Consider the following 24,862-nt stretch of genomic DNA (forward strand, 5'->3'; position numbering starts at 1 on the left):
TTTTTCCCAAACACATAAGACTTCCATTAAAATATGATGTGAGATCATTAGAGTAGGTAAAAAAAGGTAAGATGCGCTGCTTCACTTCTTCAGGTATAATCAAGTAGGCTGTATATCAAGTAAGAGGAATTATTAATGAACAAGGGGAAGGGAAAGAGACAGGCTATAAGAGCAAGCTAGAACTTTATTTCCTTTTGCTAAAGTTGAACTCATTTATGTCCATGCACTGAATTTTGCAAATATGTTCCAACGAAGTATTGCCAATAAACATTCCCCTTACCTGAGAAATATAAAAGTGATTTTTATATGCATTTGGAAACAGACTAAGGCTATGTCTACACTGCAGAGCTTTTCCAGGATACCAGAGGAAAATTTTCAGAAAAGCAGACGCGTTTTTTCTGCATCCCTGTAAATCTTGTTCTACGAGGAAGAAAGGATGTCTGAAAGAGGGCTTTTTGTCTGACATTTGGCCCTGTGTAGATGGGCTAAATGTCGGAAAAGCCTCTTTCAGAAGAAAAGCAGAAAAATATAAGCAAATTGCGTATCTTTTACTGACTTTTCTTTGTAGTGTAAACGTAGCCTAAGGCCCCCAAAAAGGTTGCAACCAGTGACAATTAGCTAAAACCCTAGGACCAATGAGTTGTAATGGGGGCATGTGAATTTCTGAAGTACTCATTTAATACCTGGCTTTTTAAATCTCTTAATAATTTTAGTCCTCTGGTGCTTAGTTTTTGTAAATATGTTTTATATATCTGTATTTTTAAAAATATCAAGAAATCAGCCAGAACAGACACATCTGTTGATTTGTTAGTATACCTTACATAAACTGTGTGGGTAATACATAAAGTAACATGGTTATTTGAGTCCCAACTGTGCTCATGCTGTCCTCATGTGATTTCGTCCAATTCCTTTTCTGGTGTAATGAACAAAAGACAAGTCTAACAATATGAATTTTAGTGACAATTTGGAGTGCTGTAATGTAATGTAATGGGGTAGGAAAAGTCAGTTTTCCAAGGCAACAAACATGCATTCAGCTTTTTGTTAGGTGGGGGGGGGGGGGGGGGGGAGGGTGGCGGTGGCGACGAGTATTTGGTTGCACTCTGAAAAAAAGATTTACAGCAGGAAATACTGCTCTGAATTTAGCAGATTTAACCTTTCTACTTGACTGAGGCATGGGGCTATCCAGAATTAGTCTCTCCTCTCCTCTGCTCTGCTCTGCTCTGCTCTGCTCTGCTCTGGCCTTTCCTATCTAATGCAAAATTATAGAACAGTTGCTTTATTTAAGTTCCAAATGCATCAAATTAAAAATATAAAGAAATACAGGCAGTCCCCGGGTTACGTACAAGATAGGGACTGTAGGTTTGTTCTTAAGTTGAATCTCTATGTAAGTCGGAACTGGCGTCCAGATTCAGACACTGCTGAAACTGACCGCCAGTTCTGACTTACATACAGAATCAACTTAAGAACCCCAGGCGTCCCCAAGTCAGCTGCTGCTGAAACTGATCAGCAGCTGATTCCAGGAAGCCCGGGGCAGAGCAACTCTGCCTGGGGCTTCCTGTAGTCAGCGCTGGTCAGTTTCAGCAGAAGCTGACTTGGGGACGCCTGGGGCAGAGCAGCTGGGGCGCTACTGGACCAACCCGGCAGCACCCCATCTGCTCTGCCCCAGACGTCCTGATTCAGCCGCTGCTGAAACTGACCAGCAGCGGCTGAATCTGGACCTGGGGCAGAGCAGCTGGGATGCTGCCGGGTTGGTCCAGTAGTGCCCACGGGCGCTGCAGGACCAGTCGGCAGCGCCCCAGCTGCTCTGCCCCAGAGTCCAAAACAAAAGCCTGGTCTGCTGGGGGGGGGGAGCACACTAGCTGCGCCCCCCCCCCCCCCAGCAGACCAGGGACACGGGGAGCAGAGCCGCAGCGGCAGCGGGGTGCCGCGCCTCTGAGGCTTTGCTCTGGCAAAGCCTCAGAGGCGAGGGACCCCGCCACGGCTGCGGCTTCAGTCTGGGTGCCTGTGGTCTGCTGGGGACGGTCCCCAGCAGACCACAGGCACCCAGACTGAAGCCGCAGCCGCGGGGGGTCCCGCGCCTCTGAGGCTTTGCCAGAGCAAAGCCTCAGAGGCGCGGGGAACCGCCGCTGCTGCCGCTCCAGTCTGGGTGCCTGTGGTCTGCTGGGGACGGTCCCCAGCAGACCACAGGCACCCTGACTGAAGCCGCAGCCGCGGGGGGGTCCCGCGCCTCTGAGGCTTTGCCAGAGCAAAGCCTCAGAGGCGCGGGGAACCGCCGCTGCTGCCGCTTCAGTCAAAGCGGCAGCAGCGGCGGTTCCCCGTGCCTCTGAGGCTTTGCTCTGGCAAAGCCTCAGAGGCGCGGGACCCCCCCGCGGCTGCGGCTTCAGTCCGGGTGCCTGTGGTCTGCTGGGGACCGTCCCCAGCAGACCACAGGCACCGGGTCTCAAGGGGCAGCAGCAGCGGTTCCCGCGCTTCTGAGGCTTTGCTCTGGCAAAGCCTCAGAAGCGCGGGAACCCGCCCGGTGCCCCTGGTCTGCTGGAGACGGTCTCCAGCAGACCAGGGGCACCGGAGCAGCTTACGAACGGGGCTTTCTCGCCCCGACTTCCGGGGCGAGAAAGCTCCGTTCGTAAGTGCGGATCCGACGTAAGTCGGATCCGCGTAAGTCGGGGACTGCCTGTACTGAATTAATGGTTGCTAGCCTAAGTTGCAAAATGGTGATGGCTTCTATTAACTGATCCTTTTAAAACCGTGCTTTATACATGACAATGTGAGCTTCCCCTCAGAAAAACATAAGCAGCTAAAATCTGTTTAACTTTGCGTAGGCTGAAATATATTTCCAGTGACAGCGAGCGACAGAAGTACAGAACCATCTCTTTAGATAGTGGTTTTGGGACATATATGTTTCTATCCCAGATTACAACTGGTGACAAGTGTTTCAGCTGTCCTCCTCCCAGAATTTATTAGGAACATGATTTCAAAAGTTGATATCAATGAGCCACTCTGAATTCTGAAGATATACAGAAATGATTTTCTTAGAAGAATATATGGATGGTTTGTATTAGAAGCTTTTGCATCTGCTACATGTGCTAATATAAACTTCTGATGCTGATAGTGCTGTATTTTCTATACTGGCAGCTGAAGTAAGTACTGCTACTACAATGTATTGTGATAGCACATAATCCTTTATATGCTACCTGGTGTTTGACCCACATTGTTCTTTTCCTCTTCTAAATTGAAAGCCTGTAAGGGACTATTAGAGGTCAGAAAGGATAATGTAGTATAATGCTGGCCAAACAGTTTTATTCAGTGGAGACCTATAACCTGTATTTCACTAAAGCATTTCTTCCAGAAAGAATGGTAAAAAGGTTCACCACCTCAGCGATGGACTTGATCAGTGCTTGAGTCTTTAACAATCTGCCACAAAGCCTGACATTTTCCACTGTGCCACTCCAATACTGTTCTTGGGGGTTTATTTTCCACTTGGCATTTGATCATCTGGGTTTTCCCCACAGTTCATTTTTTGGTGTTTGTCCTGATGCTATTGAGGGTTACCGAGTGCCCAGTTTTTGAAAAGGAGACCTGGCAACCCTAAATAATTCTGAAACCAAGAGTGTAGTCACTGAGGGACAGGTGGAAACACTGGGTCATTAACCTGTCTGGGGGGAGAAGAACAGGCAACAGGCATGGGGACTTGGAAATCTGATTATAGCAGTAATTAAAAAAGGTGGCAACCCTACTTTCTAGAAAAGGACTCCTACATCTGTGGTACTATTTCCATCTCCTCTGGAGCTCCATGTGGTTAGAGTTCTGCTGAGTTTAGGGTGTGGTGTTGAAGGCCGGTGGGAGTGAGGTACTTCACTGCGGAAATCAGGAAATTCCATGTGGAAGTCTGAGTAGGATATAGCTGAGTAGGATATAGCCTCCTTTGGAATTCCCTCCATGGATTCTACCATGGGAAGGGGTCAACAGAAGAGAAGCAAGATTTGAAGGAGAATTCCTGTCCCTGCTCCATGAATTCCTGAAAATACCAAATTTCCTGATCTCACTGCTGCTCCTCCTATGCTCTGAATTTCCTCCCAACAAAAACAACCCTTAAAGGAAAATATTGTGAGTGACCTTCTGTCTGCACAATTTCTGTACGTTTTTCTTCACGTGCTGAGTTTGGTGACAAATAAATAAAACACGCAAGCAAGGCAATAAAAATAAATCTAACTTTCCCCTAGTTAGGCTAAATATGTCCTGGTTCAACTAACAGTGTAGCTTAAAGGGTGCATGTACACAGTACCCTAAACTTGAAATAAGATACATAATTTGTGCTATGCAAACAGCTTATTTTGAAATTTGGCATGTCTAGACAGCACCAAATTTTGAAATAACGCACTATTTTGAGGCATCCCCTAACCCTCATGGAATGAGAGTTACAGGAATGCCAAAATAGTGCACCTGTTATTTAAAAAAATTTAAGTTGCGGGGTAGCTATTTCGGGATACTGGAGGTATCCCAAAATAGCCACTCTATGTAGATGTACCAAAAGGGAATGATACTTGACCTTCTCCATAACACAAACGATTATCAGAGTAACTCCTTTTGACCATAAAATGTACTAGTTTGACATAGAGTGAGATAATATTCTAACAGTACTTGGAGTACTGAAGATCAGATCATTACACAGCACTATAATTATTTCAGAAACAAAAACCTCTTTTTGAGAAACTGTTTAAGGTTGCCAAGAGACGACAACTGTGTTGTCAATCTCATAATTTAGTTTAATAGATGCCAAGGCCAGAAGGGACACATGTAATCTCTTAGGGTACGTCTAAACTGCATTGCTCTTTTGGGAAACTGAAGGCATCCGGAAAGAGCAATGCCATGTCTTTAAACGCGCCTACTATTCCAGCATCCCTGTACCCCTCGTTCCATGAGGGTTAAGGGATTTGTCAGAATAGTGTCTTATTTTGAAATTTGTCACTTCCTACACGGAGTCAAATTTCAAAATAAGCTCTTTTGACCTAGACTCGGAATAAGCTATGCAATTTGCATAGTGCAAATTGAGTAATTTATTCCAACAGAAGGGTGCTCTCTAGATGCACCCTAAGTTTGACATCCTGTCAAGGATAGGAACTAGGATGTAGGAATTATTTTGAAGAATTTCTGTCTTTGGATGTTCTTCTAAATCTTGATTATAAAATTGAGGGATGAAGAAGATACAAGGACCCTTCATAAACTGAGAATACTTAAGTATTAGAATAATATTAAACATGCCTTATTTCCAGTCTGTAATGTCTAGTATCAACTTCTTCCTGTGGAATCCTGTTAAATGGAAGGTATTAATAGACTAATCAAGCAATCCCTTAACTTTCTTTCTAACTAAAAATATAGAGCTCCTTGAGACTGTGTCACTATGAAGTATATTTTTGAACCCTTTAATCATTCTCATGGCTTTTGTCGAAACCTTCTCCAATATATCAATGTTGCTCTTGAATTAGAGGCACTAGAATTAGACAGTATTCTGGCACCAGTGACAAATACAAAAGTAAAATAAATTTTCTACTCCTTTTTGAGATTCCTCTGTTTATGCACCCCGGGATTACATTAGCTCTTTTTTGATTAGAGTCACATTGACAGTTCACATTTATATGACTGTCCAATACAGAGGTGGGCAAAAGGGCCTCCGCAGGCTGGATACGGCCCACTAAGCAGGTGGATCCGGTCCACAGAGGCCCAGCTGCTCCCCTATACCCAGACCCTAATTGGCCTGGGGGTGGGGGAGTGCATGAAGCCTCCCCCACCATGCCAGGACCATGTAGAGCTAGGGAACTTCCCATTTTCCAAAGGAATAGTCCCATATTCCTTGCGGGCTGCTTGGTGGTGGTTCTTATAGGTATTTTTTAACTCTTTCTTGGCTGAGCAGGGAGTGCATGTGGGACTGCCATGCACACCTCAGTCCTTTTTGGACATTCCCCTCCTTACTGAATAGGCCGATGTTCACTGAGCTAAATGTTCTGAGCAAACTGCTGCCAGGACACACATTTGGTTCTGTGGCAGCATAAAGAACTAACAAGGTTACAGGAGAGATGCACTCGAAAAGCCATTAATCAGAGAATCTCTTAGCCTAGGAAAGAGACTGATGGTGTATGTGTGTGTGTGGGGGGGGAGGGATAGTAGGTGGCTTATGACACAGAATAAAGACATCTGAAGATTTAATAATACTCAAGAGTCCCTATGGCATTAGGAAGACTGGTGATGACAAGGAAGTGATCAATGTAAGTCCACTGGTCACCTCCCTGATGGGCTTCATTTTGTCAAGTCCCTATAACCCAGTCCTGTTGTTTCCAGTGAGTTCACTCCCTCCCTAGGGGGAATGTGGGGGCAAAGGCACTCCCTCACCCCTAGACCAATCATTGTCTGGGGTGGGGAACCTGGAAGTACCTTGGCCCCTCCCTTTCTGTTTGATGCCTCACCACTTCTACTTGATGGCCTGCCCCTTCTTGTGTGGCCCAGGGCCACTTGAAAAACTTCTGAAGTGGCCCCTGGCAAAAAATTATTGCCCCACCCGGTCCACTAGATCCCCTTTTCAGGAGTAAGTGCCATTTCAAGATAGCATCCCAAACATGTAAGTATGGCCAACATTCTCCCCTCGAGACTGAGGGGAAAAACAACTGAGGAGAGTTGGCAGTTTTTCAAAGGGACATTGTTAAGGGCCCAAATGCAAGCTATTCCGATGTGTCGGTGTGGGGGTTCGGTACCTCCCCCTCTCCCTCTTCCCCAAAAGTCTTGTGTGTACAGTAGTCTTTCATGGTGAGGCGCGTTTTTCATCCTTCCCCGCGACACGGTGCACGTGACGGCTGGCATACGGGGTCCGGGCCCACCCTCTCTCCCGGACCCCAGCCCAGGGCCCTAAGGACAGCATCGCAAGAACCTGTCCCACTGGAGGGGCGAATGCCCTAAACACACCAGTGCGCCGGCTCTACGCCCTACTTCCTACCCCGCTTGTGCCTTCCTGTGTTACCCTCGGTTTCTGCGCCCCGTTCTCCTCTGCTTCTCCCCTGTTCTCCCTCCTCCCCCCCGGTCCCTTCCAGGTGCTCCCCCCCTCCGGACCTTGGGGCCGTCTTTTGAAAGTCCCGCCTCGACATCCGGGGCATCTGACATCAGCGACGACGCATGCCACACTCCTCGTGGACCCTGAATCTGGGCCGTGCGCTAGCAGACGCCCCACCCTGGTCTCGGCTCCGCTGCTCAGCTGAGTGGCGGCGGTGCTACACCGCCCGCACGCCGCTCCCATGCCCTGGGCTGCCCCCAGGAATGAGAGAGCGATCATGGGGTCAGTGCGGGGTGGGCCCACTTCTGCGGGGTAGGCGCGGCCCGCCCCGTCACAGTCGGAAAGATAGAAAATATGGCAAAAGACCGCCTTGGCTTAACCACTAGATCTTGCATATTCTAAACATTAAAAAGGAGTCCTATAAAAAATGGAAAGTAGGACAAATTACAAAGGACGAATACAGGCAAACAGCACAGGAATGCAGAGACAAGATTAGAAAGGCAAAGGCACAGAATGAGCTCAAACTAGCTATGGGAATAAAGGGAAACAAGAAGACTTTTTATAAATACATTAGAAGCAAGAGGAAGACCAAGGAGAGGGTAGGCCCACTGGTCAGTAAGGAGGGAGAAACAGTAACAGGAAACTTGGAAATGGCAGAGATGCTCAATGACTTCTTTGTTTCAGTCTTCACCGAGAAGTCTGTAGGAATGCCTAACATAGTGAATGCTAGTGGGAAGGGGGTTGTTTTAGAAGGCAAACTAAAAAAAGAACAAGTAAAAAATCACGTAGAAAAGTTAGATGCTTGCAAGTCACCAGGGTCTGATGAAATGCATCCTAGAATACTCAAGGAGCTGATAGAGGAGGTATCTGAGGGTATGTCTACACTACAAAGTTAGTTCGAACTAACGGACGTTAGTTCGAACTAACTTTCATAGGTGCTACACTAGCGCTCCGTTAGTTCAAATTTAATTCAAACTAACGGAGCGCTTAGTTCGAACTAGGTAAACCTCATTTTACAAGGATTAAGCCTAGTTCGAACTAGCTAGTTCGAATTAAGGGCTGTGTAGACCCTTAATTCGAACTAGTGGGAGGCTAATGCTTCCCAGGTTTCCCTGGTGGCCACTCTGGCCAACACCAGGGAAACTCTATTGCCCCCCTCCCGGCCCCGGAGCCCTTAAAGGGCCACGGGCTGGCTACACAGTTTGTGCCAGTTGCAAGGCTGCCAGCACCCGTGCCAGCAGACCCTGCACCTGCCACACTATGAGCCAGCCACCCGATGACACCCAGCCCTCCACTGCTCCCCAGGACCAGCCTGGCGGCTCCCAGGAGCTTGCTCGGGGGCACAAAAGCCGGGCGCCCGCTTGGTCAAGTGCGGAGATCGTGGACCTCATCGAGGTTTGGGGGGAAGCCTCCAATGTCCACGATCTCCGCACTAGCCACAGGAACGCGGCCGTCTACGGCCGCATGGCTGCCAGCCTGGCCGCCAGGGGCCACCAGCACAGCCGGGAGCAGATCCGGTGCAAAATTAAGGACATGCGGCAGTCCTACTCCCGGGCCTGCCAGCCAGGGGCCGACCCGGAAGCTTGCGCCCACTTCCACGCCCTGGACTGCCTCCTGGGGGCTCATGCTGTCCCTGCCCCCCAGGAAGTGATAGACCCCGGGGCAGAGGGCCCGCTCCTGGAGAAGGAGGAGGAGGGCTCTGAGAGCCAGGAGCCTGCCACCAGCCTGCCCAGGACCCGGGCGGGACCCCCGAGGCACCCCACAGAGCCGCTCGCCTGTGTCGTCTGAGGCCGGGGAGGCGTCCACATGTGAGTACCATCGTGTTCCCCTTATGTGTACGGGGGGCTGGGGAGAGAGGGAGCCCCGGGACCATGCGCCTGGGCGTTGCCCACCAAGGAGCAGCAGCTGGGGATCCTGCAGGGGCCCTGGTCTTGCAGAGGGGAGCTGGGTTTCACACACTTGGGCCCCTGGGGTAATTGACCACTGGTCTTGTTGCACCACAGCCACAGCACCTGGGCCTGCAGGGTGCACCACACCGCCTGCAGCAGCTGCCCATGCCCGGGCAAGCAGGAGAGCCAGGAACGAGGAGGAGTACCAAAGGCGGCACCTCCGGTTCATGGACCACCAGCTCCGCACCCAGGACCACTGGGTCCAGGAGGACCTGAGGCTGCGCCGGAGGAGTCTGGAGGCCGTGGAGGAGCAGGGCCGTGCCCTGCGAGGCCACCTCCAGAGCCTGCTCGACCGCTTCCCATTTCCTCCTCCCCCTGCTCCCCCTTCTCCGCCTGCTCCTTCTGCTCCCGCTCCTGCTTCTGCTCCTCCTTCCTCCACACCCCCTGTCCCTCCTGCCCCCCCCCAACCATTTCCCACCGACGCCCCCGGACCCACAGTGTGGCGAGACGGGAGAGGGAGCCGGACTCCCACCACTGAGCTTTCCTTTCCCTTCCTCCCTTCCCTCCCCTTCCAGCTCCCTCGTCCCAGGTTTCCCCCTCCCCTCTCCCCCCCGCCTCCTCCCTCCCCCCATCCCACTTATGTTAAATAAACATACGTCTTTCTTTGAAAAACAGGTGTCTTTATTTTACAGTAGGTAGGAAGGGGAAAGGGGAAGGGGGGTAGGGTGGAAGAAGGCCCCAGTGGGGCATGCAAGGGAGAGGTCAGTCCTCCTCCTCCACCAGGAAGCTCTCATGCAGGGCTTCCCGGATGGCGGCGGTGCGGGGCTCACCGTAGTGTCCAGCCATGCGGTCAGCCTCAGCCATCCAGGATGGCAGGAAAGCCTCCCCCTTCCGCTCACACAAATTGTGGAGCACACAACATGCTGCCACCATGGGAGGGATATTGTGCTTGGCCAGGTCCAGACGGGTGAGGAGGCATCGAAAGCGGGCTTTCAGTCACCCGAAGGCCCCCTCCACCACGATGCGGGCCCTAGTCAGCCTGGCATTGAAGGCCTGGTGGGAGGGATTGAGGTGCCCCGTGTAGGGCTTCATGAGCCAGGGCTGCAGTGGGTAGGCGGCATCCCCCACCAGGCACACGGGCATGTCCACGTCCCCAACCCTGATGTGGCGGTCGGGGAAGAAGGTCCTGGCCTGCAGCCGCTGGCACACGGAGGAGTTGCGGTACACCCAGGCGTCATGTGCTTTGCCGGACCAGCCCACATTAATGTCCGTGAACTGTCCCCGGTGGTCACACATGGCCTGCAGGATCACGGAGAAGTATCCCTTGCGGTTGATGTACCGGGACGGCTGGTGTTCCGGGGCATGGATGGGGATGTGCGTCCCGTCGATGGCCCCCCCCTGTAGTTGGGGAAGCCGAGGGCGCCGAAGCCTCGGATGATGACGTCCGGGTCGGCGAGGCGGACCACCCTGCAGAGCAGCACCCGGTTGACGGCCTTGACCACCTGCGGAGAGAGACACAGCAAAGCGCCAATCAGTGGGGCGCCCGGGTGGCTGGGAGCGTTCGTGCCCTGGCAGTGCCCCGCACCCCACTTCCGGTAGCAACCCCCCTGGTGGCGTGTAGTACGGCCGAGACAGCCCGACCCCTTCGGTGCGGGGCGCTTTCGCCTCCTCCCGCCCCCTCTTTGTCCCTGGGGCGGCCCATCCCCTCCTCGCAGCCTCCCTCCCCCCCGGCTTGGTGGCCGACGAGTGCCATACCTGCATGAGCACCGCTCCAACAGTGGATCTCCCCACGCCGAACTGGTTCCCGACGGATCGGTAGCTGTCCGGCGTGGAGAGCTTCCAGAGGGCGATGGCCACCCGCTTCTGAAGGGGGATGGCGAGCCTCATGCGAGTGTCCCTTCTGCGCAGGGCGGGGCGAGCCACTCGCAGAGCTCCAGGAAGGTGTCCCTCCTCGTCCTGAAGTTCTGGGTCCACTGTCGGTCCTCCCAGTGCTCCAGGACGATGCGGTCCCACCAGTCGGTGCTGGTGTCCAGACGCCAGACGCGGCGGGGCACGCCGGTGCCGGGGCGCCGCCGCGGCTCCTCTATGACTATAGGTTTGTTCTTAAGTTGAATCTGTATGTAAGTCGGAACTGGCGTCCAGATTCAGCCGCTGCTCGGACCTCAGCCAGCAGCTCGTGGCGGACCTACAGGTCTTCCCGCATCCAGGCCTGCAGTGTGTGGTGCACGGCTTGCAGGGCCCCCAGTTGCTGGTCCCGGTACTCCTGCTCCGTGCTGGCGGTCCGGAGCAGGCCGCGGGTGTGGGAACAGGTCCCGGGCGGGGTGGTGCTCCCTGCACGAGCAGCTGGTGCAGTTGTAGAGAAAGAAGAGAAGTGGTCAGTTCTCCCTGGGGATGCAGAGGATGATGCCCAGCCCCCTCCCCCACCCCGCAACATGAGGGTGACCATGTCCTTCACCGTCACAGCTGCTGTGCTTGTACAGAGGCCATGGTCAGGATGTCTGGCTCTCCCCGGGACTGGGAGCTGCCCCAAGACCGCACCCATGTCCCTGTGCCATGTATAGTGTGGCCGGGGTGGTGGTGGGGAGGGGGGGATGTCCCCTGCCTCCGTGTAGAGGGGACATGTGAAGGGAAAGCATCCTGCTGGGTCCTGCCCCGGGGTCGGGAGCATGTCACGTCTCTTTGCACAAGCATGTGCCTATTGGGCAATGGCCCCTGGGTGTGACGCAGCTGGAGCCACCTGCCCAAGGGTGGCATGGCATGTGCTCGCACATGCACAGGTGTCTGCGTGATCCGTGGAAGGCATGGCCCACGCACGCGGTCTCTGGTCTCCCTCCCACCTCCCCCCCCCCCCCCCCCGAACTACTTAATTCAAACTACTTACCCGGTACGGTCTCCCTGGACAACCCTGCTGGAACAGCTGGCGGTGGCCCCTCCGGTGCACCCAGGTCAGAGCCTTCTGGTCCCGGCTCGCTGTCCCCCGGGCTGGCACGGACCGCCCCTCCCCCCAAGAGTTGGTGGAGGGTGGGGAAGTAGGGGCAGGTGTCATCCCCTGCAGCGGCGCCGCCCCTTGTGGCCCTGGCGTACCCCTGCCACAGCTGCTTCAGCTTGATTCGCACCTGCTCTTGGGTGCACCTGTGTCCCTTGCGGGCCATGGCGGCTGCTATGCAGCTGTAGACAGCTGCGTTCCTCCTCCTAGTGCGGAGATCTTGGAGATTGGGTGCCTGTCCCCAAATCTCAATGAGGTCCATGACCTCCGCACTAGTCCAGGGGGCCGCGCGCCATCTACGGCCCCTGGCTGGCCCCTGGGTGCTCGGGGACTTGGCAGGGGACGGCTCACTGCCACTGGCTGCCTGGCTCATGGTGGGGCCACTGGCTCAGGGGTAGACACTGCTGGCAGGGCTGTCTGACTCCAGTGCCATTTGGCCAGAATCTACCCCTTTAAGGGCCCGGGGCTGGGGGAGAGGAGAAGAGTTCTCCTGGTTGTGCCCAGAGAGGCCACCAGGGGGAACCTGGGGAGGGCTAGCCTCCCACTAGTTCGAATTAAGGGTCTACACAGCCCTTAATTCAAACTAGTAAATTCGAACTAGGCTTAATCCTCGTGGAATGAGGTTTACCTAGTTCGAACTAAGTGCTCCGTTAGTTCGAACTAACTTTGTAGTGTAGACATACCCTTATAGACTAACTGAAGTGTTGGAGCATAAGCTTTCGTGGGCAAGGACCCACTTTGTGACACGCATCTGACGAAGTGGGTCTTTGTCCATGAAAGCTTATGCTCCAACACTTTGGTTAGTCTATAAGGTGCCACAGGACTCCTCACTGCAGTACCAGTACTGGCTCTCCAATGCTGGGGGCACCCTGAGTCATGGGGGCTGGATCCAGGCAAGCCAGGGGGCTGCATCTGGCCCCCAGGCCTGAGGTTCCCCACCCCTGGCTTATGGGAACAAAATAGGAAAAGTGGCTAGGATGGATAAGAAATTCAGTAACATTTCCAGAAAAGCAATGGTAGAGAGAAGACACCAGGTTACAATATTAGTTAAAATCTTAAAAGGAAGCCCCACCACAACTCTCAGTAATAAATTAAGATCCCCCAAGGTGTTATATTTTGGGAGGAAACAATGTATCAGTCCTTTGGAAAGCATTCTAATATTTCTGGGTGAAGTGAAATGTTGCCATCTTGGAGCAAAGCTGTGATTAGTTATTATATAGCAAGGGAGGACAATAAAATGGTGGCGGCTCACCAGCAACAGCCCTAGATAGGCTGCTGCTGCTATATTTACCTGCACCTCTGAAGGTACAGGGGATTGCAGCTTCCATTGGCCTGGAACAGCAATTTGTGATTCCCTCATATCTGCAGAGGTGCAGATGAATATGGTGCTGTGGGGGCCTGTCAGGGAGTAATCCTGGAAGACTAGATCTAACCTGCAGGCTGTTATTTGCCCACCCCTATAATATAGGATTGAAATGCTGGGCTTGGAAACATAGAAAGGCAGTATCACTAGCAGAAACTTTTTTTGACAAAATAATTACTATTTTTTTCAGGAAAGAAGTCTTACAGAAAGATGTTTCCTAGTCTCAATCATAATGTGTAAGGGTTGTATAGATTAAGGTCATGGCAGTACATTGTAGAATACAAAATTGTAAACTTATTTTTTGAATTATTTTCGGTGAAAGATCATGCCCTGTTCTTAGTATAATAGCACCAGAAGGTGAAAAGGTCATCTGCGCTGGTTATTTAGCAGTTTATTAATATGGTCTTTAGTGGTTTCCTATGTTTGGAAAATTATTCATTTTTTATAGAGTTAATACATGTTGTGGGACTGTGTGCATAGAAGATTGCTATCACCTTTTAATAAATAGGTCAGTACCAGATCCTTGTTAGTTAAATGCAAATTCACACCTGTGACGTGAGGAATTTGATCTTATCAGAAATATTCCTTGCTAAATACAGATGCTTCAAAGTGACAAATGGAAATTAAGTTCAGATATTGTAGATTGTGCCATCACATTGTTAGCTCGCATGCTAATTTGCTGAAATTTAAAAACTAATCTTGCATCTACTTTCCATTTGTATTTCTTCATAAGAGTCTGTGCAGAAAAAATGGAAGTCTGTTAATCAAAACTTCAGGAGATTGTATAACTTATTTCAAATCTCATTAAGATAAAAAAAGAAAATGAGTTGCATGTTTTGTCAGGCAAAATTAAAATATCACTTCTCAACAAAGGATAGATCAAATGCTCACCAATGGCTGCTTTGTCAGTTCAAGAGTGTGAAACTTGAAATTTCTCAGTGTTTTTATGCTGTGGAGTGAGTATGTCAGAAGTTTTTACCAAACTTGAAAAAAAATCACATATTGATACCACATCATGATTTGGGTCTTGTGTACTTTTCTTCCTTTAGTTGAGCATGGCCAAGCAATCATCATCTGAACACTTGTGCTAAAATGTTATTTCAAGAGTAGATGGCTTCACTTTACTTAAGGCTTTTCTCAATGCTGCCACAATGTGCTCTACACATGTGTGAATTTGAGTTGTCTAACTTGTGCTCTAATTGGCACCAATGAAGCATGAACTAAGGCTTCCTAATTTGTGTTTCTGAACTAGGTACTCTTGAGTTCGTACCAGCAGCTTCTGCATGGGACAGCTGGAACACAACAGATTAGCTAACTCTACAGATCACACCAACGCAGAGTGCAGTGCAGGATTTTATAGATAAATCCTTACCTTGCAATCTCAGGTATGTCTACACTACATGCTTATTTTGAAATAGCATGTCTACACTGCAGGGAAGCCTCAAAATTAGTCTGAGGTAGGCTTCCCTAATGTAGATGTGCTATCTCAATTTAGAACCCCAGGAGGCACTAGGGAGGAATAATTTAGAATGGTCCTGGGCTATATCTAGACTGCAAGCCTCTTTCGAAAGAGAGCGTCTAGACTGCACGCAGTACTTTCAAAAAAGAAAGCCGCTTTTTCGAAAGAAAGCACCCAGTGAGTCTGGATGCTCTCTTTCTAAAAAGCCTGTTTGCTTTCAAGAACGCCTTTTTTCGAAAGAGCACTTTCGAAAGAAGGCGTTCTTCCTCGTAGAATTAGGTTTACCACCGTCGAAAGAAAAGCCGCATTCTTTCGATTTAATTTCGAAAGAACGCGGCTGCAGTCTAGACGCAGGTGAAGTTTTTTCGAAAAAAGGCTACTTTTTTCGAAAAAAACCCTGAGTCTGGACACAGCCCTGGTGAGGGGCTATTTCGAAAAAGCAGCAGTGGAGCATCTACACATGCCATATTTTGAAATAGCTTTTTGGAATAGGCATTATTGCTCATAGAATGAGGTTTACAGATTTTGTAATAAACTGTCCATTATTTCAAAATGATTTTGAAATAACAGAATGGCTGTGTAGATGCTTACATGTTTTTCAGTGACTTGTTTGATGTCAGTTGGATAAATTTATTTATATTACAGCAGATCTGTGGCATCCCAAACTAGAATCAAGTTCCATTGGAGGAGTGTATGTAAGTATATATGAGGTGGGGAGTAATAGAAAGTTCCAGTTCTAAAGAGCTTACAATCTAAGTGGCCAAGACAAATAGCCAGAGGCAAGCTATATTATTCCCATTTTACAGATAGGGAACTGAGGCACAGAAAAGTGATGTTTGCTTGTTATTAAGGGAAGATTGTCTCAGGGCTATAAATTCAGACTTCTTGAGTTTAGTCCAGTGCCTTAAGCACAAGGTTATCTTTTCTTTCTACTCAGATATAAATAATTGAAAGCCAAACAACTGCAGTAACTTAAATCATTATTTAAAGATTAGCAAATTTGAGTGATTAAAAATAAGCAATGGTAGAAAGGTAATACTTGTCTACAAAACAAAGCCCTTGTTTTAAGTGGGTTAGTCATAATTTATGCTGAGTAGACTCCTGTGTACTACAGGCCATAACAATTTCATCCAGTTATTTCTATATAGAGGCCTATTACTTGTGTTTGACTAAATCTATTTTCCAGAAAGGCATCTAGTTTTGATTTTGAAGACAGACAGGGATGGAGAATCCACTACTTCTCTTGGTAGTTTTGTTCTAGTTCAAAGTAAATCATCCTAACTTACTTCTAATTTGATTTTCCCTGTTCTTAGTAATTGCCTCTCTGTTATGTATATTGTGATAGTAGAGTTGTGTGTTTCATTGGCCTGGCCAATGTAGGGATGTTAGTGACTAGTCAACTATCTGACAAGAAAAGCTTATGGATAGTCAAAGGACTAGTCGACTAGTTATTCAATCCAATTAAAAAGCAGAACCCGCTGTGGCTCCCTGATTATTGACTAATTGACGGAAAATCCATTGACTAGTTGATTAGTCGATTAAACTAAATTTAACATCTGCAGGCCGATGTAGCTCTCTCTCTCTCTCTCTCTCTCTCTCTCTCAAATACTGCTGCAGTATGCTCTACACATGTGTGAATTACAGTGGTCATACTTGTTGTGCAGGTAGACCCAGGTGGCATGAACTAAAGGTTACCTAATTTGTGTTTATGTGAACTAGGTACTCTTGAGTTAAAACCCACATTGTCTACATACGGCAGTTAGAACACAACACATTAGCTAACTCCATAGATCACAGCAATGCAGAGTGCAGTGCAGAGTTGTTGTGTAGATACGCCCTTACATGGCAATCTCAGTGTGTTAGTGCTCAACAAATTACTCCATTTCATAAGTATAATTCCATTTTAAATGCAGGGTTTTTGGAGGAGTTTTTACCTATTTGGGGCCAAGAACTTAGCCAGTATTTATGGTCTTGCAAGTTAATTCCATTAGAAGGTGGGGGGGACCATAATTTTTGATTGGGGGCCACTCCAAGTTTTTGGAAAGTGGTCCAGGGCCACACTATTCCATGGTATTAATGGAGGAGATGCAGGTTCTGGGATGGAGTTTGGGTGCAGAAGGGAGCTTGGAGTAAGGAACTGGGGTGCAGGAGGGAGAATGAAATCTAGGAGGGAGTTTGTATGGAGGAGGCATTTGTGACCTAGGGCAGGGAACTGGGGTGCAGTGTTTTGGGATGTGACCTAGGATAGGAGGGAATTGTGATCTTGGGCAGGAGATTGGGGTACCAGATCTGGGAGGGGGTATAAGTGCAGGCGAGTAGAGGGACAGGAGTCGAAGGCAGAAGGTTGGGGAAGGGAAGAGCTGGGGTGGCAAAGGCATGTTCTGGTCAGGAGATTTACCAGCCAGCAGCCAACATGACTGCCTACAGAGCTAAAGGCTTGTAGAGCTTAAAATGTTTCTGCTTACTCACTCAAGCACATGCAGGGGGGTTGTGCTTTGTGGATGCCTGTTGTTCAGACAGGCAGTTACAATTGGCCAGTTTCTGTCTAGAAACCGGCCAATGGTATTGTGCTCGGGCAGGAGCAGTGTCAGAATCTTCCCTCCTCATCTCTCCCTATTTTTTGGATGTCAGGGTGGAAGGAAATCTAATGAGAATATTTTAAAATATTCATATTTTTGATAACAGAATTGGAGAAAGCAGATAGGGGTGTGCTCACTTGGATTCAAGCTGAAATGAATGTCTGAACATCTTCAGACTTTTGATGGAAGGAAGGATTGAGGCTCCAGGTCACAGTTTAGTGAATTGTGACTTTAGTGTATAGTGTTAGATATGAAGATGCTGGGGAGGCAGAACAAAAGGAAAACCTGCCAGGGTTCAGAGGAAGAGTTACAGATACACTAACAACTGCATATTTAAGAACAACTGAAATTGGTAATGCTGCTGAATTGTAGTAGCTAATGGGTGCTGGTTCATCTTTAGCCTAGAGACAGCAGTAAATCCCATTCACTTCTATACAAAAACATCTTTTCATTCCACTAATACAATAGCAGCTGATGAGCTGCCTCCTTTTGCTAGTAGTCAATAATTTGTGTGAATGCATTGTAAGGAGAGAACATACACTTCCTTATATGGAAGCAAATATTAAGCTGGTTTCCTTAGTGATCATCTTCATCATCATTTGTTGAGTTTAGCCAGTTATTCTTCATGTCAGAACCACAGTCTGATAGACTTGGATTTTAGAAGTCTGTGAGAGACGCTGTAATTGTCCAAATGTGGCTGGCACCAACTGTTCCAACAGTTTGGGTGTGTGGGTAGGGAAAATGGACTTAATTTCACAGTACTTAACATTGAATCATTAGAATTGTGTTCAACTTAACATTAGTTAACGTAATGGCCATATATGATATGAGTTTTACAGACTGTTTGTGTTTTACAATTAAACCCTGAATGTTTATTGCATGTTATATTGTTTTTGATGTGCCTTTTGGTGTTCTTTAAGTTTTATTATAGCTGTTGGGCGAACCAGAAGAGCTGCAATTGTGGTAACACTTTAGACATTTTTTAATTTTTAAAACTGTTGCAAGTACTTGAGTTCAGTTTGTGGTTCTCTTAACAGCATTTGGAAATCAATGTTGTAAATTATACAAAATAAGCACTGCATAGATTGATCTACTGGTTTTCTTTACAGTGAAGTTTATCTGAAATGAACAAGGAACTATGCAAGCAAACCCTCCTCAGATACCCATTATTGGGTTCTTGAACTTGCTTAAGTCCAATTATTTTATTCTTATTTGATTACAAAGGCTTCCAAGATTTTGAAACCTTGGAGATTATGGTCCCATTATTCCTACTTTTAAGTAAATTTACATAAATAGTAGACCATACCAGATTTCACACCTGTTTTGATGTTCAGAGGTGTCAGTTTCAGATTTTAGGTCTCCTGGATATTGGGTTGTTGCCCATTGCAGGGGAAAAGGGGTATATTAAAGATTTTTGTTATCTTGAGTTATAGTTGAATTTAAGAAGTTCTAGATGAAATTGATTCACACAGTACCTGTGGCTATAAACTAATGCAACTGCATTGCTTACTAATGGTAATCAATAACGAAACAGCAGCATAACAACTTAACAGTGTGTAATTGCCACAAGCCACTTGGCCTTGCATTATGTACAGTAAATCATGAGTAGATTTGTGGGTAGGAGGGGCCCAATTTTCCTGATACTACTTAATATGGGTTTTAAACAGGTGTAATGTATGATTCAATTCAGCAACGTATGTATTTAGATGGTCAAGAATGTGACGTATTCTATTGGCTTCAACTGGACACTCTCACATGCTTAAAATTAAGTGTGTGTTTAAAAGTTATGATGAACTGGAGCAATATTGCAGGTGAATATTATGTTCTTCTGTGCATGCTATGGGAAATTTTATCCTCAAGTTATTGCAAATCTTAGATACAGCGTGTCTTTCTTTCAATTTCATTATCAAATACCAAGAGTAAATTGAACAGTTCTGTCAGTTGGAGGTCCCATTAAATCAAAAACGCCAGAAGAATGCCTTGTTTGTACTTACCCTTTAAAGATTTATTTTATTTACTAAAAAGAATATAAACACTTTGTAACAGCAAGGGCATCCCTTGTGAATCTGTTGCATTATTTAAATTCCTCATGTGTGGCATGTCTGGAAATCAATTTCCTTGGAATGTCTATTTAAAGATGGACAGAAGAGCTGCCATATAAAGCAAGCATAGTGGGATGGCAACATGAAGGTTAAATTTTATATTACAACTGTACCAGTGTGAAATCTATCTCCATTCTTAACTGTCTTTTGCTTTTATGTAAAATTCAAAGGTTTCACTAGACAACTGAACAGATAGAGCTGTATACAACTAATAATTTTCACCTCAAAAGTAGTCAGTAAAAATAACAATTTTTCATCCCAAAAACTGCTTTTATGTTTCTGACAAATCCAAGGCTAGAACTAGAAGTATTTTTCTGGTTTTTTTTAGCTGTCATTTTTTCCACTTAATGCTTTGAGTATTGATTGAAAATTGGGTACTAATAGAGATTTATCAGTGATGCCTGTCTTATCCATGTGTGTTTATTCACAAGGGATACAGTAGAAACTACTAGCATAGCTGATTTGTAATTCTATTCTCACAATTAACATTCTTCCTGGCATTTTGCTCAGCAAGAATGATAGAGCTTCAAACACTAATTACCTATCTGTTTCTATGAGCTGCAAAAGATGAAGTGTTATTAAGACCAGACTTGACAGTGTTATGTTGAATGGCTTCAGAATTCCTTGTAAACCCTTAATGTAGGTTAGGGATGATGTGGTCAAACCCACATAGGACTGTCATGATAGCTTTTGCTTTAGCTTGCCAGCTATTCATTATAATGCAGTTTTCTGCAATTTTAAAAAATATATTCTGTTTTCCGGTCACATTCAGTCATACGTGAGACTGATGTAATAGTTTGTGTAGCTCTAGAAGAGTTTGTACAGTTGTAAACTGTCTAATCAGGGGAGGATGGGTCATGGTCTCAGGGACAAGTCAAGGTTGTTTAAGTTTGCACGAAAAGACAGTTGGCAATCCTAGTCACCCTGATGCTGAGTTTTCCCAGTAAAAAGCCTCTGGTTACAAATGTGTTTTGACATAAAAACTTCCAGAACTGTTACCCCCCTTATTTTTTGTTAGCAATAATATCATTTTACAGTAGATCAGGGACCCTATTTAAAGAAAAATTGGCAAAGCCACATCTAGGTTGAGACCTCTTTGGCATGAGTGTTACCTCATCTAAACTAATTTTTACTATCCATAGTTATCAGTCATTAAAATATAGCTATCAGAGCTTTTCTTTTACTATTCACAATCTGTTTTTGTTACATTATTTTATTCACCATGTGTATATTATTCAACCTCAATCTATTTTGGGGAAAGGGAAGTTACAGAAAACATGATCCTTTTGTATCAACATTTGGGTTTTCAAACGCCTTTTTAAATTTAAAATCAAGTTTTGTTTGTGAATAATTACCAAAAAAAAAAAACAAACCTGCTAGAAATGTTCCTCTGTTGCATTGGGAGGGTTGTCTCAGTTTTAGGGACTTTTTTTTATGGCACCGAAATGCAGTTGTGCTCTGATTGCACTAACAGAGGGTAACAAGTCTTTGCTAATGTTTTATGAGTGGGCATAAAACTACATGGCATAGAACTGGCCAGGTTGGTTCTATATCTCTGTTAGTGCAGCTAACTCGATCTATCAGCTTTACAAGATCTTTATGTCCTTGGACCAGACATAAAATATTAGCAAAGACCTGTTAACATGTTAGATTGCAAATGCTTTGAGTTTACGGGGAATCATGCTATTACAGCTTGGCATGGGGCACTGAAAATTTAAGAACTCTTTTTAGTAGACCTAAAACAGAAATAGCTTAATGTGATGCTCAGAATTCTCACAGTACATCCTGCAGGTGCCATCATATTTAATATGCCAAACAGAATCCCATGTCCTACTTAAAGTGAGGGCTACAGGATATGATATTCCAGCTTGATCTGAGTCATTACCTGATTTTAGGAGTAGGGCTGTCAAGTGATTAAAAAAATTAATCGCAATTAATTGTGTGCGCTGCCCCTTTGAAATGCTGCAGCGGCATTTCAAAGGGTCAGCACTGTGGAAGCCTAGGATCAGCTGGTCCCCAGCTAACCCTGGTCCCCAGCTAACCCTGGCTCTATACAGCACGGTCCCTTGGAAAGGCAGCCCCAGTATTTCCAAGGAGCAGCACTGCAGGAGCACAGGATCAGTTGGAGTCCCCAGCTGACCCCGGCTCCATGCAGAGTTACCCCTTTGAACGGCTGCAGCAGCTGATCCCCGGCTGATCCCCAGTTCCACTCTTGCAAAGCATCTTTCAAGTGCTGGAGCCGCACTTCAAAGGGTCTTTGCAACGTGGAGCTGGGGATCATTTGGAGTCCACAGCTGATCCCAGGCTCTTAATGCACTGCCCCTTTAAAGCGCCCAAAAGCCACTTCAAAGGGGCAGTGCATGCAGAACTGGGGATCAGCTGGAGTGCCCAGCTGATCTCTGGTTCCCAGTTGCAAAGCCCCTTTTAAGTGCTGCTCTGGCGCTTCAGAGGTGCTTTGCAGCAGCAGAGCAGGGGATCAGCTGGGAACTACAGCTAATTCCAGGCTCAGCTTGCACTGTCCCTTTGAAGTGCCATTTTGGAGCTTTAAAGGGGCAGGACATTAAGATCCTGGGATCAGATGGGCACTCCAACTGATCCCCACTTCTGTGTTGCAAAGCTCTGTTGCAAGTGCGTTAATCCTGTCCTGCATTATTCCCAGGTGTTAATGCAGGTCAATTGACAGCCCTGTTTAGGAGATTAATATTGTTTATATAATATGGGTCATAGGCTTACCAGCTAGTCTGATCAGAAGAGGAGTTTTTTTTTCCAGAATGAGGCTACACAGAGTTTGCAAGGACCCAGAGAATATATGACAAGGACATTCACACCAAGAACAAAATTCTTGTGGGAAGTGAATTCCAGAGCTGGATAGGCCAGACATGAAATTCACAACCAGCAGTCCCTTTCTGTGCATACAACGTATCAATCTGACATAAGAAAAAAGACAATCAAATGGGTGGCTTTTGGGCCACTTAAGGCTTTTAGAGTTCAAAGCCAACATCTGAAACTTCTCCTGGAAACCCACAAGCAGCCACTGCAGATCTCAAAACTCTGGTTGGATATGGCATGGAGCAGACAATCCACCTAAACAGTAGGCAGGGCTAGCAACAGACTTTGCCATGCCCTGGACAATGTGGGGTGCTTTGCTTCATGCTTTCCAGAAAGGTAAGACCTTGGGTGGAAGAGGGAGGACCAGGGCAGCCAGCCCTCGGTGCCGCTTGTACCTCATAGCATGGGGGCTCCAGCAGGGATTTAAATGGCCCGCAGCTGTAGCTGCTGCTGGTGCCATGATAGTGACAGCAGCAGTCCAGAGCCAAGGCCCTTTTTGAATCGCCAGGCCCTGGGGAAACTGCCCTCTTTGTCCCATTCCCAACATCAACCCTGCCAGTAGGCCATGATATGCTGTGCCTTCATTTCTGGATGACTTAAATATTTCATAGGACTTGTGCTACCACATGAGAGCAATGAGCTGGCTGTGCAGTTAGTAATCTGACAGTGGCCAATACCAGATGCTTAAGAAATGTACAAGTGTAACTATACCAAAGTTTCTTCTTAAGTCAGTTATCAGCTAACTTCATTCCACGAGGATAACAGCTAACTCGAGTTAGGGGTTTACTTCGAACTCCCGTTTCACTGCTGCGTGTAGACGTGGGCAGTTATTCCAGGTTAATCCAAAATGGCGACCACCCGGGAACATGCTAATGAAGTGTGGGATATTTAAATCCCGCGCTTCATTTGCAATTTCGGTCGCCCACATTAGCCTCCCTAGTTTGAACTAGGGGGCTAGTATAGACGTACCCTTAGAATGGTAAGTTGACTTGTCCAAGACCGCATAGAAAACTGGATTAGTATTGTGGAGCTCTTTGTAGTTAGTGTGCCTCTCAATTACTAGGCATGTACAAAAGCACCCTGGAGCATTTGCCACAGATACAGATAATTTGAAAATGGTAGCTGCCATGGTATTTTGCGTATTAGCGTTTTGCTAATTCGAACTAGCATGTCCACATTAAGTGGACCCTGAACCGGGCTTAAGGATGGCCGGAAGCAGTGCCGGCAGGGCATCAGAGGAGGACTTAGAGCGTGGAGATGCTGTCTCAGGCTAGCCGAGGGCTGTGCTTAAAGTGTCCCAACCCCCACCCCGGACAGACAGTTCTCAGGGGTGCCCCGCTTGCAAACCAGTCTTGGCGTGCCCTGAGTACCCACACTGGGCACATCACAGCACTCGGCCATCAGACCAGCTGCACTTGCCGCAGGCTGCCATCTGGGGAGAGGGGGCAATTGGGGGGCTGCAGGAGAGCTTCCACCCCCAGAAGCCCACAGAGCCAGCCCAGTCCTCCCCATCGGGGGCTCGTGCCCCATTCCTCCCTCACCTCCTTCCACTTACCCTTCCCTAGCCCCTCTTCTTGATGTACAAAATAAAGATAACGTGTCTTCCAAAATTGAATCTGTCTTTATTGAACAAAACCGGGGGAGACTGGGAAAAGAGGGTGGGAGAGGGGAAGAAAGAGGCTGGGAGAGGGGAGGACAACTAAAATGATCAGTGGTTAGGAACAGGTCCCATATGAAGAGAGGCTAAAGAGACTGGGACTTTTCAGCTTAGAAAAGAGAAGACGGAGGGGGGGACAGGATAGAGGTCTCTAAAAGCATAAGTGAGGTGGAGAGGGTGCATACAGAAAAGTTCTTCATTAGTTCCCATAAAGAAGGACTAGAGCACACAAAAGGAAAGGAATGGGTAGCAGGCTTCAAACTAGTAAGGGAAAGTTGTTCTTCACAAAGCAAAGAGTCAACCTGTGGAACTCCTTGCTGCAGGAGGCTGTGAAGGCTACAACTAGAACAGAATTTAAAGGGAAGTGAGATCAAGTCATGGAGGTTGGGTCCATGGAGTGCTATTTGCCAGGGGGTAGGAGTGGTGTCCCTGCCCAAAGTTTGTGGAAGGCTAGAGAGGGATGGCATGAGACAAATAGCTTGGTCACTGTCTTCGGTCCATCCCCTCCAGGGTCCCTAGGGTTGGCCACTCTTGGCAGACAGGCTACTGGGCTAGATGGATCTTTGGTCTGACCCAGTACGGCCATTGTAAGCTCAGGGCTCAGGGTCGGGGGTCTCAGTGGACCCTCTTGATTCTCTTGCACACCTGCTCCTGGGTGGCCAGGCTGGCAGCTCTCCTGCCCTAGACGGCCACTTTCCTGTGCCTACAGGCTCACTCACAAGCCATGGAGCTACTGGAGAAATCCATTGCTAGATTTTAGATTCTAATCAGTCTTAGGGGTATTTTGCAATTTTAATGTGACACCAAATGCAATAATTGCAGACTTCCCCTAGGACTATCTAATGGAGCAAACAGCACCCAGAGAATGAGGGAGGTGCTATGGTCCTTCATTTGATGCTTCTTCTAATGTATGTGTCACTCTTTGCACATAGTGTGTGATGTCCATGTGCATGTTCTTGTGC

At 47.5% G+C, this 24,862-nt stretch overlaps 1 protein-coding gene across 6 annotated transcripts in view; it reads left to right on the forward strand.

Moving 5' to 3' along the window:
• PCDH15 (protocadherin related 15) overlaps nt 1-24,862 on the forward strand; it is a 1,467,631-nt gene that overhangs the window by 72,163 nt on the left and 1,370,606 nt on the right. The window contains exon 1 of one of the 6 annotated variants that reach the window (XM_075935035.1): nt 14,645-14,659. The exons of the other annotated variants lie outside the window; for them this stretch is intronic. The gene's annotated coding sequence lies outside the window, so the exon portion shown is untranslated. Of the gene's footprint in view, nt 1-14,644; nt 14,660-24,862 lie in introns of those variants that run through there. 6 annotated transcript variants of the gene reach the window in all.

This window comes from Pelodiscus sinensis, chromosome 8 (genome assembly GCF_049634645.1).
Source record: "Pelodiscus sinensis isolate JC-2024 chromosome 8, ASM4963464v1, whole genome shotgun sequence".
Classification (NCBI taxonomy): Eukaryota; Metazoa; Chordata; order Testudines; family Trionychidae; genus Pelodiscus; species Pelodiscus sinensis.